This window comes from Lasioglossum baleicum, chromosome 10 (assembly GCF_051020765.1).
Source record: "Lasioglossum baleicum chromosome 10, iyLasBale1, whole genome shotgun sequence".
In the NCBI taxonomy this organism is placed as follows: Eukaryota; Metazoa; Arthropoda; class Insecta; order Hymenoptera; family Halictidae; genus Lasioglossum; species Lasioglossum baleicum.
Genome location: NC_134938.1, coordinates 13,911,605 through 13,926,535, shown reverse-complemented (window position 1 = coordinate 13,926,535; position 14,931 = coordinate 13,911,605). Strand labels below are relative to the sequence as shown.

At 39.7% G+C, this 14,931-nt stretch overlaps 1 protein-coding gene and 1 long non-coding RNA gene across 6 annotated transcripts in view; one reads left to right on the top strand and one right to left on the bottom strand.

Annotated features, from left to right (window-relative positions):
* The window catches only part of Sesn (Sestrin), a 214,447-nt gene that overhangs the window by 52,317 nt on the left and 147,199 nt on the right, over positions 1–14,931 (top strand). The gene's annotated exons all lie outside the window — the stretch shown is intronic.
* LOC143213118 (uncharacterized) lies at positions 1,543–4,192 on the bottom strand. Its single transcript, XR_013009871.1, has 3 exons — positions 3,954–4,192; positions 2,953–3,204; positions 1,543–2,613 (listed from the first exon to the last, which is right to left on the bottom strand). It is a non-coding gene; the product is annotated as an uncharacterized LOC143213118 (long non-coding RNA).

The following is a 14,931-nucleotide window of genomic DNA, read 5'->3' as shown; positions in this document are numbered from 1 at the left end:
AATTGTCGTCTTACCTTTACAATCGTATTGCAAAAGTTCGTGCACCTCAAACTCAGAGAGGCTTTTCTTTTTTTTTTAAAGGAAGCTACGCAGATTTTACAGAAAAAGGAACCACCAGCTTGTAAAATGCTAGGGAACACTGGTAGAAAATCATTAAAAATTAAAATGAGACAATTAAAAGGTAGAAGATGTATAAGGAAATGTAACCCTAAGGGGAATCATTAATAAAACATATATATACATATATAAATATGTAAATGAAGAACTAAATACCTACAAAAACCCGTTTTATTTACATCTTTCACACTCTACGAAGGAGTGCAAAGGGTTAAATAATTGTTTAACAAAACTGTTCTTTTAACATGAAATCGTTCGGGTTTTATTTTCACATCGAACACGAAATTTTGCAATCATCTAATAGCGACAATGGTCGAGATTCTCTCGATTAAAATGAGTCTATACACGAAGTGAAACGGAGTAATTGAACTCTGTCGTTTCAAGCGAAATCTAACCGAGCATTACCGTAGTTCAGGCATGTCAAACTCATTTATCACCAAGGGTGATAGTATTATAAATTAATTCCTGGGCCGCAATAAAAAAGCAGACTCGAAATAAAGAAGAAATACATTTTTGTTTATTAACATTGCAGTTACAATGCAGTTATATTAAGTATGAAAACGTTGTTTTTTTCAAGTTTACTTTATTTGAATAAAGCTATTTCATTTTTTTGTTTCGAGGAAACTTGGCAACGGTTTTCAGTGCGCAAATTGTCAAAATTCGGTTGAATTTGTTGAGCTGTAATTATTTCTGAAATTGATTGCACACGCGCTGGTCTGCTAATCTCGACCTTTCCTCAGTTTTATATTATTTTGTAACGTTGAAAATGAATGAATATATGACTGAACATAGCTGAAATACGCCTAATTGCATATAATATAATGAAAAATCGATCGACAGATAAATAATTGTAGAAATCTGGAATCCCAACGTTTTAGTTAATACGGAATGACAATGCTTTGTTGTGACAGTAGATTGTCAGCAACAGTTTAAAGGTTTCTGGTCGGGCCGCAGAGCAATTGTCAACGGGCCGCATGCGGCCCGCGTGTTTGACATGTCTGCCGTAGTTAGACGCGCTGCGACGAGACACGACAGATCCCGAGCGGTCTCGAACAGTCCCGAGCGGTTCCGAGCAGTGGCGACGAAGCACGAAGGGTCGCGACGTGTCCGGGCGACCGGTCGTGCGACTGTTGCGCGTTCCATCGACTTCCTCCCCTTTGGCGCGGCTCCTGCTTCACGGGTGCTCATTCGCGTGTCAGACGTGGTTGAGGTAGGACATACGCACAGTTTCGCGCTCCGTTGCACTCGTCGGCGTGCTCTCCGATACATCTCGTGCTCTCTCGAGGCCTCTACCATCCCACGTGTGCTTATCGACGCACTAGCCTCGCCTTGGCTCCACCATAGTAAATACACCGTCTCTCTACAGTTGATACCGTCGAGAATACACGTGTCCGACTCCAGTGCTTCGTTCGTCTGCCTTTTACTGCAGGTATGCTCTCAGGCCCATTATACATATCTAAACTGCGGATTTTATTTACGACAAAAATTGAATATTACATGATTCCATAACTTCATACTTTCCTGCCCGATTTTCATAGATGTCGCAATTAATTTTTATTTTATTTTGGATTTATATATTTTAAAGAATGCAGCTTTATTAACCAATTGTATAGTCACCATTATTTTCTACAATTATTTTAATATATATAGAGTATTTTAAAGAATACAGCTTTATTAATCAATTATATAATCACTATTCCTAATTGTAGAAAAGAATGGTGTCTATATTATTGGTTAATGAAGCTGTACTCTTTAAAATTTAACAATTGAATTTCATTTTCAAGTCGGGCACGAACTGATGAAAATAAGTGAATTTGAATATTAAACATTATTTGTGAATTATCAAAGTTATTAAGAAAATCCGTAGTCTGCTTATGTCAATAACCAAAATTCGTAATTCCTATGACCATCCGAATATTTAAAAATGTATACAATAATTTTGAAAAATATTAGTGTGGAAAAGAAACTGAGAGGTGGCCAGGTTATTGGCATAAGGGTTGAAGGACCCCCCCTACATTCTGCTCACTTCCTATTCGTGTTATTCATTATTTATTTATATCTTATTCATGTATTCATCTATTTATCTATTCCATCCATCTAGTTTGGAACAGCTCCATTGAAACGTGAATATCGGATCGTTAGAGGTTCCTGAGAAGGTTAGGCTACTTATCGTGTGTCCTCCAATTTCGGCCGTGTTTGATCAATGTTTTGTTTATAATTAGTTTGATGCACGGTGTGCGTCCTGGTGAAACGTGAATATTGGCTGGTGTGGTCGGTTTTGGCAGAATGGAGGTGCCAGTCTAGTTTAGGGTAAAGTAGTTGTTCATCCCCTAACGTTAGGGCTAACGTTAGGCTAACGTGTTCCATCTATATTTTGTTTATAAAGTAAATCCACAGTGAACTAATTTTCCACTTGGATTTCTCATTTGTTGTCTCTCTTATTTATTGTTCAACTAAAAGTTGAGGATTGGATAGTTGGAGCTCACATGCTGTACCCTATAAATTTTAAATAATTACCTGCTCAGAATTAATTTAATCTAACCGTGCCAAAACTCAATAAAATATCAAATTTTCAATTCCGAACCTGACCCAACCCTAGCAAATTATTTTTGCATGTGCCATCTATACAGGATGGAAAAAATGGTACTCTAAAAATGACTATTTCACATTATTTTATAAATGTAACAAGAATGTGTCTACCTAAATTTTTGGCCATTTTTCCAATTATACATATATTCCCACAGAAATAGATTTGGTAAATAATTCCTCAGGAAAGCATCTTTACAATCTTTACAAATTAGTGTTAACAAAGTATGTCAAAGGGACGTTGTTTACCTAATTCCATAATGTTCGCGATAAAGCAGTCGCGTGCAGAATAGCTTCGTGAAAATGGAAAGTCGACGGAATGCAGCATGCACCCGGCATTGACGTATTCGGCATTGTTTTTCTGGGTCAAACGCGCGACCTTGCACATTCGCGCGACCCGCCTTGACAGCCACCGCAGTTTCCGCGGATATGCGGATTTGAAATTCGCGCATGCGTCGCTCCATTCTGTACCCTCGATTTCGTGGAGGTTGATGCACACTGCTGCAACATTAATTTCAAGGTCAAAAGGTCAACCGTTCTTTTTCATTGCATCTTATTCATCGCATCTTATTCTAATCATTCTATAAAGGGATCATGGGTCGAAACTCGACCGTTCTCGTAAAAAAATATTTTTCTATTCTATTGTTATTATATCTTCATTATTTGTGTCCATAATAATGAGAAAAATAACGATGAGTTTGTAAGTTATTTTATACATCACATTATCTCAAACTAAATGAATTTAATTATCATTTTTACGATATTTAATGTTAATGTCCTTTAATGTTAATGTTAATGTCGATAATTAATGTCCTTTTCCTTTGAATACCTCGAAACAAGAAATATTACAAATTAACAATTTATAAAAATATATGTTTAATATTATTCAATGATATGATTTCCATTATTTGTAACAACTGTTGGCATCGTTCAGATAACCAGTCAATTTTCACTAGCAAATTACCTGCTTATTGAATTATAAATATGACGTGGACCACTTTTATAATTATGCGCACATAATTCCCACGCAAAGAAATAATTTCCAACGGCTTCATCTGTAGCACGTCGAAACTTCATCTGACCGAGGAATGAAAATACAATTTAAATAAAATCAGTTCGATAATGAAAAACATTTATTTAATATTAATTGAACATCATTTTCTAAAACCATTGATCTTGACCGATGGTTGCACTTTGTATCCTTCCGATGATTAGAATACTATGCAATAAAAAAGAAAGAAATGGTTAACCTTTCAACTTTGAAATTTCGATAATTGTATTTTATCGATACGCTGCTAGTCGTCATTCTTGTCCACGTTCTTCCGCACATTTCCGCAATGAACCTGCACACGAACGCGACATTGCAAGTGCAGTATTGTTAGTCGAGCCTTCGCGATTTGCGATGCTAATATCGACCGTCGACGAACTGCGCCGCGACGCGACGACACTTCCGACGTGTAAACGCATCATTGTGCAGCAATTCATTGTGCATGAGCCGAGTCGGGAATTTATGCTAGCTCGTTCGCCGACCGCAGCATCATGCGATTGTTCCGCGAACTTATTTCGACGCGTGACGCACGTTTTTCAATTATTAAACTGCTTCTACGAAGCTCCTTTCCTGTATTTGTCTGAAATACACATGGTTGACAATTTTCCGATAATGACAGGACCGGTGATAAATTATTATTACATAAAGCCTTATAACATTATAAATAAATTCCTTCAAAATAGAAATTAATTTAAAAAAAAAATTGTGTAGATGTCGCACAAGATTCCTGAGATTATTTCAAGTAACTTTTTCCTTTGCGGAAATGTTCTCCGAGGCTTCGTTCGGGAGTTATCAACGAGAGAAGGCGGTCCAACCAGAGCACGGTTTCTAGCGAAAGGAAGTACGCTCGGCCAATGCCAGCGCACGTTCAGCTGTAGCTGCGCTGCGATTGGTCCGTGTTCACTCGCGAATAACTCTTTAACGGAGCCTCGGAGAAGATTTTCGCAAAGGAAAAAGTTACTCTAAATGGTCTTGGGAATCGCCTTGTACATTTTAATAATTGTCGGCCGTGAGATTCGATCAGGGTTGCCTGAAATATTTCCGAGTGTCTAGGATCGGTGATTTCCGGAATGTTGACGTTCGATGCCGAATATTGTATCCCCTTGACCCGCATGAATAATTCAAAGCGTGATTTCGCGTGCTCCGTTTAATTGCCAGGGAAAACGTGTGGCCCACGTGACGGATCCACGAGAAGCTTGACAAGGTGACTCGAATTGTTAATGCTATTGCGGCGATACCGGTAACGAGATTATTTCTCTTTGTTGCTTAAGGTTGCGCGGATTTCTCCCCTTAAGCTTTCGCGAGCGAAGGTTTACCTGCGGAAATATGCGCAACGCTGGCACGAATCGCATTTAATCCTTAATTAGACACATGGACGGAGAGTTAAACAATGAGCTAATTATTCCACTCGTTCATCTGCGAAATCGATTAACTCCACGAAATATTAACAATTCGCAGAATTCATGAAATATTGCGAACATTGCGAAATGTTTCATTTCAACGCAACTGTTAAGGAAATTTTTTTGAAGAGAATCTAATATGAGAACGATTTAGTTATCCGCATGAAAGTCTGTTTGTTTTGATTCATTCAGCGCACGAAACCACCCGTGGTTTATTTATGTTGTTTATTTTCGGTATTGCGACTTTATCGCTCGCTAATTAATCGTCTCTACAATTATCTTAATGATTCACCGGATCGACGTATTATCTGGTTGCAGTTTCTCTGACGTCTTTGTTTTTGCTTTTACCCTTTTTTCAAGCCGCAGTCTCCGTTGCGTAAAAAACAAGTTGCAGAAACGGTAAATATTGATAATTGCGACTTTGGCAATTCTGCGACTAGATCGCGAAACGTCACACAATGGCGACCATGATTCGAGTCTTATCAGAAATTAATATTTTCAGTTTGCATTGGGGAACACGGTTTAGCAACTTTTCGAAATCAGTGTGTCTCAGCTGATTAAACTCGTTGAAAAGAGAATAAAATCTTTATCTTATAAAATCCTCGAACGATTACATTATAAAAACGCTTCTAAGAGATATTATTTACATTGATTTAATTTCTGTGGAAATTACAAATCGCTAGAATTTTTACGGTCAATTTTTTAATTATTTAAATTATAAATACGCTTCCATCGTAAATGATTCAATAAATTTCTTTTCAATCTAAATAAGTTCAGTCTTGTAATTTTTATAAAACCAATGTATATCCGACACATTGTGTGGCTGGTACGGTTTGTGTCAATATTAATGTTGTCCTTCGCAAGAAATTTCCTCGAGCGACTATCGCACACGTGGATCGCACTAAACTAGTCTTTTTGTGTGATCATTATGGAAAATGTTTGCTCGGCCTTTGGTGACGTCAATGCAATTTTTATGAGTCTCGTAAACGCTAATATTGTCCTCTGGTGGCGTCGAAAGACGTTTCCGTTGCCAGGAGCCTTGTCCCTGCTCGTGGGACAATAAAAGTCATGCATCATGCATTAAACTGCACTCTTGCCGATATGCAAATTTCGAAAAATTCTCACATTCTCATACAGGTCGAAAGACGTCGAGAAATTTCGCTGGTGACGCTCGTCCGATTGAAACACGATTAATAAATCATTTCTGTTTCATTCATTAATTACATCTCGCGGCAACTATGCTAATCAATCGCGTCATAGCCCCGGTCTCTAATTTATTATTTAAATTTATTCTGCTCTATTTATTCATTATTAAACAGGCGATTACCCGAGGTCATTTGAAGTCACTTTTTCCTTTGCGAAAATGTTCTTCGAGTCTCTGTTAAAGAGTTATTGACGGGTGAACACGGACCAATCAGAGCACGGCTGCAGATGGGCGTGGCATTGCCGTTGGTCGAGAGGCGGGGCCTTTCGTGTTTTTCGTTAATAACTCCTGAACGGAGCCTCGGAGAATATTTTCGCAAAGGAAAAAGTTACTTCAAATGATCCTGGGAAACACCCCTGTCAAGGTTCTCCCTTTTTGGGACACCCTGTATATTTTTAAATTCCAAATTAACCTGTGTCAATATTCTCGAATTGTTTTTCAAGAGAACTACGACATTGCACAAGCCCGAGTCGACAAGAAGCCATTAAAGGCAACGTTCAAGATTTGCCGAAAGATTTCTCTCAACCGATATTTGCTTCTGGTAGTTCCCTGTCGAAATTGTTTACCAGACAATGGTTTTTCCACGGCAAAGAATAAGGACACGGTTCATTGACACGATCATTTCCAACTAGCACGCCGCAGTTTCGATCCGAACGTATTTCTTTAGCCGTGAACTAGTTCGATCAGCGGAGAAATCGTTGCAGATCCATTGGCGTAATTGGCGAACATTTTATCGGTGTCGTTACTTTTTACAACGATCTCCTAGGAAACGAAGATATCCTCGAGATTATGGTCGCCCGGTGATACAAATATCCTTTTTATTCCCGTGGGTCCACTCGATACACAACACGCTTTCCCCCATAACTATTTAGTTTCTTCCAGTGGCGGATTTAGGGTGAGCGCATACTAGAGGGTCTCGAGAAGGCCGCGGAGCTTTGCTCTCCGTCTACCTGCTAGAGATTTGTTGCCGCATGGACTCCTTGCTCCCTTCCTCCAAGGCCCCTGCCTTCTCGAAACGATCCGCGGCCTTCCCGCGACCATCTAGTATGCGCTCACCTTTAACGGTACGCGGACTAAGCGGCCGCGTGGGGCCCCAGGATACCATAGGGCCCGGGATATCACAGGGCCCCGAATTTCTTAGCATTAATTTTTGTACAAGTTTATTAGAGTTTTCTTGCAACTTTTATTTTTCTAACTTGAGTTTCAGGGCCCAAAATTTTTACCGCTTGGGGCCTCCATTTGACTTGAGCCGCCACTGCTTTATTCAATTACATATTTCCAATTTTACTAAAATATCTTGGGTCTTCAACTGTGATTTCAAGTTGAGTTCCACTCGTACCATTGCACTTATTAACAAATTACGAATTTTGTAGTATTGTGTAACAACTTCCGTGTAACAAGAGCTTCGCCTCACTATACCCAACATGTGATCCTATTAAAGTGTGAAACCTCTCGATTAGACTGTCCAGGTGACCAAGTGGTCTGGGTTAGGTTGGGTTCTGTACAGTGAGATTTCGACTAATTAGCGTTTCGTAATCAGACAAACGCGCCATTGATTTTTACTACCCGCGAAAATGACGTAACCGTGATATCACGGTTTTATGGTCGGCTGTAAGCATTGTACTTTGTTGTTGCTGAGTTTCGTTACGTCCTTGAACAATGCGAGCCGAGATAAAGCGCCGCGAAATGCTTCTGACGATTTTCCGTTTCCCGTCCAACAGCTTTCTGCACGCCGTCTAATGAAATATTATTTTTCCTTATTAACATTTTGCTAAACGTGCCATCTAAAGATAGCTTTTCTGAGAACAGAACCTAGCTGGGGTGAGCATTTTTGCGATAGAGTTTATTAGAAGAATCACTATTGCTGTATTTCCAACTTGTTGCAATTATTAAGAAACGGAATGAATGTCTACATATTTTATTTATTTTATTTTAATATATATCAATTATTTATTATTTTAATGAATGTGTCTAAACATTTTTTATATATTTAATTTTAATTTTAAATGGATATTTATATTTTCTTAAAAATTCGCAGTTCAGTGACAGCTATTTAGTGTAAACAGAATTTCATTTTAATTTATTTTAATATATTATTTTTTATCTTATTTTAAGTTTAAATAGATATTTATATTTCCTTAAAAATCCGCAGTCCAGTGTCAGCTATTTAGTGTAAACAGAATTTAATTTTAATTTATTATTTATTTTACTATTATTGTAATATTTTATTTTATTATTATATTTATTATTTTAATGAATGTGTATACATCTTTTTTATATATTATATTTTAATTTTAAATGGATATTTATATTTTATTAATAATCCGCAGTCCAGTGATAGCTATTTAGTGAAAACAGAATTTGATTTAGATTAGTTGTTGATAGAGATTTTTCTGTATCTACTGCTGGATATGTAGTTATTAAAAATTAATTGTTACTGATGCATGTAAAAATAGGCAGACATTACGAACTCCAAGAACACAGTCGTCGTGAAAATGCCACGAGAAATGCTCTCCTGCATATTACAAACGAATCGAACGTGCTTAATATGCACTTATGGTTGATGCAGTCACATTGTTGCATCAATATTTCAAGGGGAGTGGTAATACACGAGAAATACAGTGTACGTCAGAATAAAATAGTCTTCACAAAATCGAACTCCGGCAACATTTTCTATTGCACAATCTATTTCGAGAATTGCACTGAAGGCCACAATGTCTTATCGAGTGCGATAAAATTCTTAAAAAATAAACTACGAAAATGGGAAATTGCATAATGATCCACATCCTACTGACCATGCAAAATAACTTTTTTTAAAACGTCGTTTATAAAATTTTAATAATAATTGAATTCAATCATTTCTAGCTTGGTTTCAGTCCGCTCGTGTTTTCAGTTGCACAAGTTCGATTGAAAAGAGTTGTGTTTCGCATCGAGTGATTCATTTCGCCTAATGAACCATTCGATCTCCTAAAAAACGTTTCTTGATCAGTTTCCGGACTGAACATCGCCTTAAACTCCACCTAACCGGTACTAATAGCTGTCGGTGAAGCAAAACTGGGGCAAAACTCAGCGCGCACCGAGCCAAAGAAAGGTCGCCGCCGCGATGAAACTTCCCCATTTCCGAACTTAATCACTCTTGACCAGTTTTCACGGCTTATTATTGATGGTTCGTTTCGCCCCGAGAAAAAATTCTCGATCCCGCTAAACGGGGCTCTCACTCTAGCTGAATGATTTATCATTCGACAGAAATCGATCCGTCAATGCTCTAGAGATCAGAAACTACCCTTAAATAATTTAACCGACTGTAGATCGTGATAAAAAATGAGTTGCTGCAATTTAAAACAGTGGAAACATCGAAACTCACCCTTGTACATCACTAATTATTTTATTACAAAATTGTTTTGCACTGACAGCTTTACCAGCACGTTCGTCGTCTCTTCCCGATTAAAATGAGTACAAACACGCCACAGTTTGGATCATGTTTACCTGTTTAATCCACGATATTGTAGAACCTCTACTATCCGAACGCAACTGCTATAAAACAGTTGCCTAGCTACAAAACTTTATCGTAGAGTTCTAACTGATTTGCACGATGAATTACATGGATCGCTTTGGATTGAACTATTTCATCATCGGTTCGGATAATAGAGGTTTTTCTGAGTCGTGTATGTAAGAAGCAAACAGGCTCCGAACTGTACCGTGTTTGTACTCATTTGATTCAGAAAAACGTGGCGAATACGGTGATAGATGATTCGCGAAGAAATAATAATGATTAATTGAAAATCTGCAGTTATTGATTTATTGGGTTTCTTCACAAAGTGGATAAACAGTTTCCGCGTGGTTGTTTGCAATCGTGCAGCATCACGTGCACGGAATTGCTGGATCTCGAAGTTTCGGACTGGTTGCGGAAGTCGCGGCGAAATAGCCGAAGTTGCTTCGATTAATTCTGGTTGCTGGGAAGTTGATGGAGCGCTCCCGGCATCAGTATCTGCGTATTAAATGCTCATAAAACCGGAGCACCTGCTAACGAAATTTCCGAGTCGCGGGCGAGCTTCGGAGTTTCGTAGTTTCGCTTCCCGCGTAATGGCCGTATTAAAGCCAGCAAAACTGCGAACGCTCTCCACGTTTTGCGCTTTTTTCCAACCGGGTCGCTTCGAGTTCTTGATCGCCGTGTTAAAAACTCGACGATTCCCTCGGGAACGTTTCAAATTTAGGGGATCGTTTGACGATAGGATTCCGTCTTTACGAGGTTGCTCTGCGACGTATAGGTTCAGAGGATTATCCGAACGATTTTTAGCAGTATCACACTTGAAGCTAGACGAAGCTTACACCATCGCGTTCGCGACATTTTCCCGAGTAGAATGAGCACAAACACGGTACACTTCGGAGCATGTTTGTTGCAGCCTCTATTATCCGAACCGATGGCGTCTGTATTCTCGTCCTTCAATTTTAAATAATAGTATAGTCAACTTTAAATAGTTCATCGGAGCATGTGTGCTCGTTTAGTACACGCCACAATAGAGCCTCGCTTATCCGAACTGTTATCTGAGTCCTCAACAAAGCCTCGTGTGAAAACGAACGTAAGACGGACGAGAAATTATACGACCGATGTAAATCGTAGCAGATGTACTTTGCTCCAGTGATACGTCGACGTGTGAGCATAGTGACTGCATCAGTATACATAGATAGCTGCGACTGGTTACCTCCACTGACTAATGTGCTGAACCACTCTTCGTGCCTCATTGTTTGAAAATGAACTCAGAGTTAACCTAATTTCGACGTAATTGCGCGAGAACAGGAGTCATCTCGTTGCACATTTATTACGTTTCCTGGAAGGCGTAATGCATTCTCGTTCCGAATATCAAAGATTTCAATCTAAGAAGTTGGAATCATTGTTCCGACACTTTGTGGGTTAGAATTCATTTTATTTATTTTATGCATACATTGTTTTTTTATCGTGACACATTTTTTTCTTATTAGAATGGTACCAAACACAAATCAGTAGAATAATATTCGATCACACCAAAAGTCGGATCACGAGCAGGGTCACGACATATTATTTTGGAACACGCTGTACATAGTGTTCATAGACAGCGAATCTTCCAACAAACATCTCCACACAAATCAGTAGAATAATATTCGATCACACCAAAAGTCGGATCATGAGCAGGGACCATGTACACAAGGCCATAACCCTAATCAACCCTATAAGTTCTTAGTTATTATGCACTCCATTCAGAGGCAATCCTCCATCAGCAGGTTCTGTACTGACCCTCTATGTTGTCTTCCAGGTAGCGAAGCCCACTGCATCGTCTTAGACCTCACGAGGACCAGAAGAACAGACTCCTGTAGAACCTCATTAAGGAAAATTGTTGCATACACTTCCTGAGAAAGAGCAACCGAGTCTGAAGCACAACCAACCGCATCCGAATTCACCAATCACCCAGAAGAATGACTCGAATGCTGTTGCAAGAACCCGGCTGGAAGATCGAGCGGAAAGGATCCGCTTTATTGACGCGCCGGGATAGCTCCCATCCAAAGGCAACTCGCGTCTGCTTCCGCTGCGAAGTAGAAGTCCGCGAGTTCGAACGCGACGAAGACTACCTGGTCGAAACAGAACCCGAAGCAGCTGCCAGTCCTCTGGCGATGTGTGCCAGTTGTCTGGCAGCCCTCTGCGTCACTGTAATCTTGCCTTGGCTGTTGATAGGAAGCTAGAACATCGGAAGACAGTCTTGGGGGGACGTTAGGCTGGTGTTACGATGATGTACCTTTGCGATATGTTGGTCCAAGAAGTCGCCAAGATGTTGGGGACGTTGGAACCAGCAAAGATCGCGGGGGATCAATGCTTTATGGATCGGTGGCTGGGGATCTTGAGCTGGACGTCTTCGCTGAAGCTGAATGTCTCGCTGAAGCTGAACGTCTTTGATGAAGCTGAACGTCTTTGATGAAGCTGAACGTCTTTGATGAAGCTGAACGTCTTTGATGAAGCTGAACGTCTCGCTGAAGCTGAACGTCTTTGATGAATACAGTGGATACAGTTCCTAAGATTGTAATTTAACTGGTGTAAGATAGATCGAGTCCTTGAGATCTTGAATCTTTCGAGACCACACAAGACAGGATAAACAGGATGACAATGGAGTCTTCTTTCTTTGGGTTAGGAAGAGTTGTAGCTTCCTTCCTCATCCATTCACAGGGAATTTTGACAGAGAGGATTTTCAAGAGGAAGCTAAACGTCTTCGCCGGAGCTAGACCTTCGTGTGGATCCAGTTCCTAAAATCGTGATTTAATTGACGCAACGTAGCAAGGTTACTCGAGGTGTCCATTGGAACAGAAGAAGTAGCAGGAGAGGCTGCCTCCTTTGGGCCAGGAAGAGTTAGAGCTTCCATCCTGATGGAATTGCAGGAAACTTTGAGGAAGAGGATTTTGTAAGAACAGGCTTCTTGAGACCCTAGAATGCAACAAGAAGAAAAGAATCCTAGGAGATGATCTTCCTCCTTTGGGCCAGGAAGAGTTAGAGCTTCCATCCTGATGGAATTGCAGGAAACTTTGGGGAAGAGGATTTTGGAGCAAAAATCCTTTCTTTCAGAGAGAGAGAGAGAGCAGGTCTTTTTCGACCCTAGAATGCAACAAGAAGAAAAGAGTCCTAGAAGATGATCTTCCTCCTTTGGACCTGGAAGAGTTAGAGCTTCCATCGTGATGGAATTGCAGGAAACTTTGAAGAAGAGGATTTTGAAAGAGCAAGTCTTTCGGGACCCCAGAATGCGACAAGAAGAAAAGTGTCCCAATCTACTTTCTTTGGGCCAGAAAGAGCTATAGCAAAGTCTAGCGATTCCGGAGAACGAGCCAGCTTTCGGTAGATTATGGTGTGGATTTTTCTGCGAGGAGTATAGCGGTCTTTTCGAGGGAAACGTGGACCGTTCGGTTAGATAGGTGGAACGAGGGTAACATCAAAGGAACGGCCGCGTACATACACGTATATTCGAGCATGCATTAAACCTCCTTACTCGGTTGATGGTATCGACAAATCCTCTAGCCCCTGAAACGGAGCAGACCCTGTGCCAAACGAGAACGGTACTCCAGGCAAGAACCTTTCAACTTCGCAGACTGCTTACTTTGCACGCGCCCCGTTCCATTGTGAATATTTTCTATCTCGTGCGGCGAATGCTGCCGCACGTTGTCTAGAAATAGGTAACGTCAATTGTGAAGTAATTGTCGCTAGCGTTATGTTCCGTGAAAAAATAAGTACATTTTTTTGACAGAAATTTTTGGCAAAATTTTGAGCCACCATGATGATGGTGGAAAACAGTTCACGTGTAATTGTAAAACAATCGAAGAATATCAAACATACTCGCAGAGAAATCAAATTTTTATTTTGATTTCTTGGGATTAATAAAATGTAACAACGTGATCGGAAATTATTATCGAAGATTATTGAAGAACTTTAATTGTTTGGAAAACGTAAATCGTGTGTGTCTGTATGTTCTTATAAGCGCGAATTGCGATTCGATGATGTGAATTCGTTTAGTTGAAAACATTTCTCAGGACCATCAGTATAGTAAATGCTACGCAGTGTTTCCGATGGATGATCAGCGGGTAGAATTTTTATTGAGACAAACCGGATTGCGACAGAATTGTTTGCGCGTTTGTGTGAGAGAGGGTATGCGGAGAGAATATAGACATTTCTATGAAATCGAAGGCCTCTATCTTGCTCTATGTATGTACAGTACTATTTGTTTATGTTTCTAATAAAACCCCGAACAAGTTACGACACTCTTGTTATACAATAATTCCTCCAGTCCTACAAACCTAGAGTTTAAATTTATTAGAATTTAAATGTATTATACTAAATGGTTGAGAATATTTTTATTTGTGAAAGAATTATAATCACGAGTGTTGTGTGCAAGCAAAAATCGAAACAATTCTTTCCTCAATTCATTTTTTATATAAAATAGTGTAGTATATTAGTGTAAAATATAATTGAAGATATTTTCATTTATGTAGTACAGTGTATGCGTGCAACCAAAAATTGGAATAATTTTTTTTTATAAAAAACATTTTTATATAAAATGGTTAAAACGAGATGTAATACAATTTAGTATGAAAAGTGGAAATCCGAGTTACGATCGCGTTAGCAGCCGCAAGACCGTGCCGGCTGTACGTCACCGCGAATTCGGTCGTTCCGGACCGATCGATTCCGCAAAAATGTCCATCAGCCGGCGCACATAGTCAACTTTGCACACAGCTATTTTTCCTCTTTTTTTCCGGGTTAAATAACGCGTACAATGACCGGGGGACGCGTTGTGCGATAACAAAACGTGCTTTTGTCCGTCGGCGGCCGTCGCAGAGGCAAACAAACGCGGTTTGTTGCGAAAAACCGGGTCGTGTCAGAAATTCCAACCGGTGTTCACCGAGTAATGAAGGCCTCGACGAACGGGAATGGTCGAGGTAGAGAGAAAGAAAAAGAAAAAATTGTGGCTGTAAATTTTCCCCGTGTACTGATGTTCGGCCGCGAAACACGCGCGCGCACGCCACGATGAAACGTGCGAATTTAATTTCTCGGTTACCGGGGACGCATA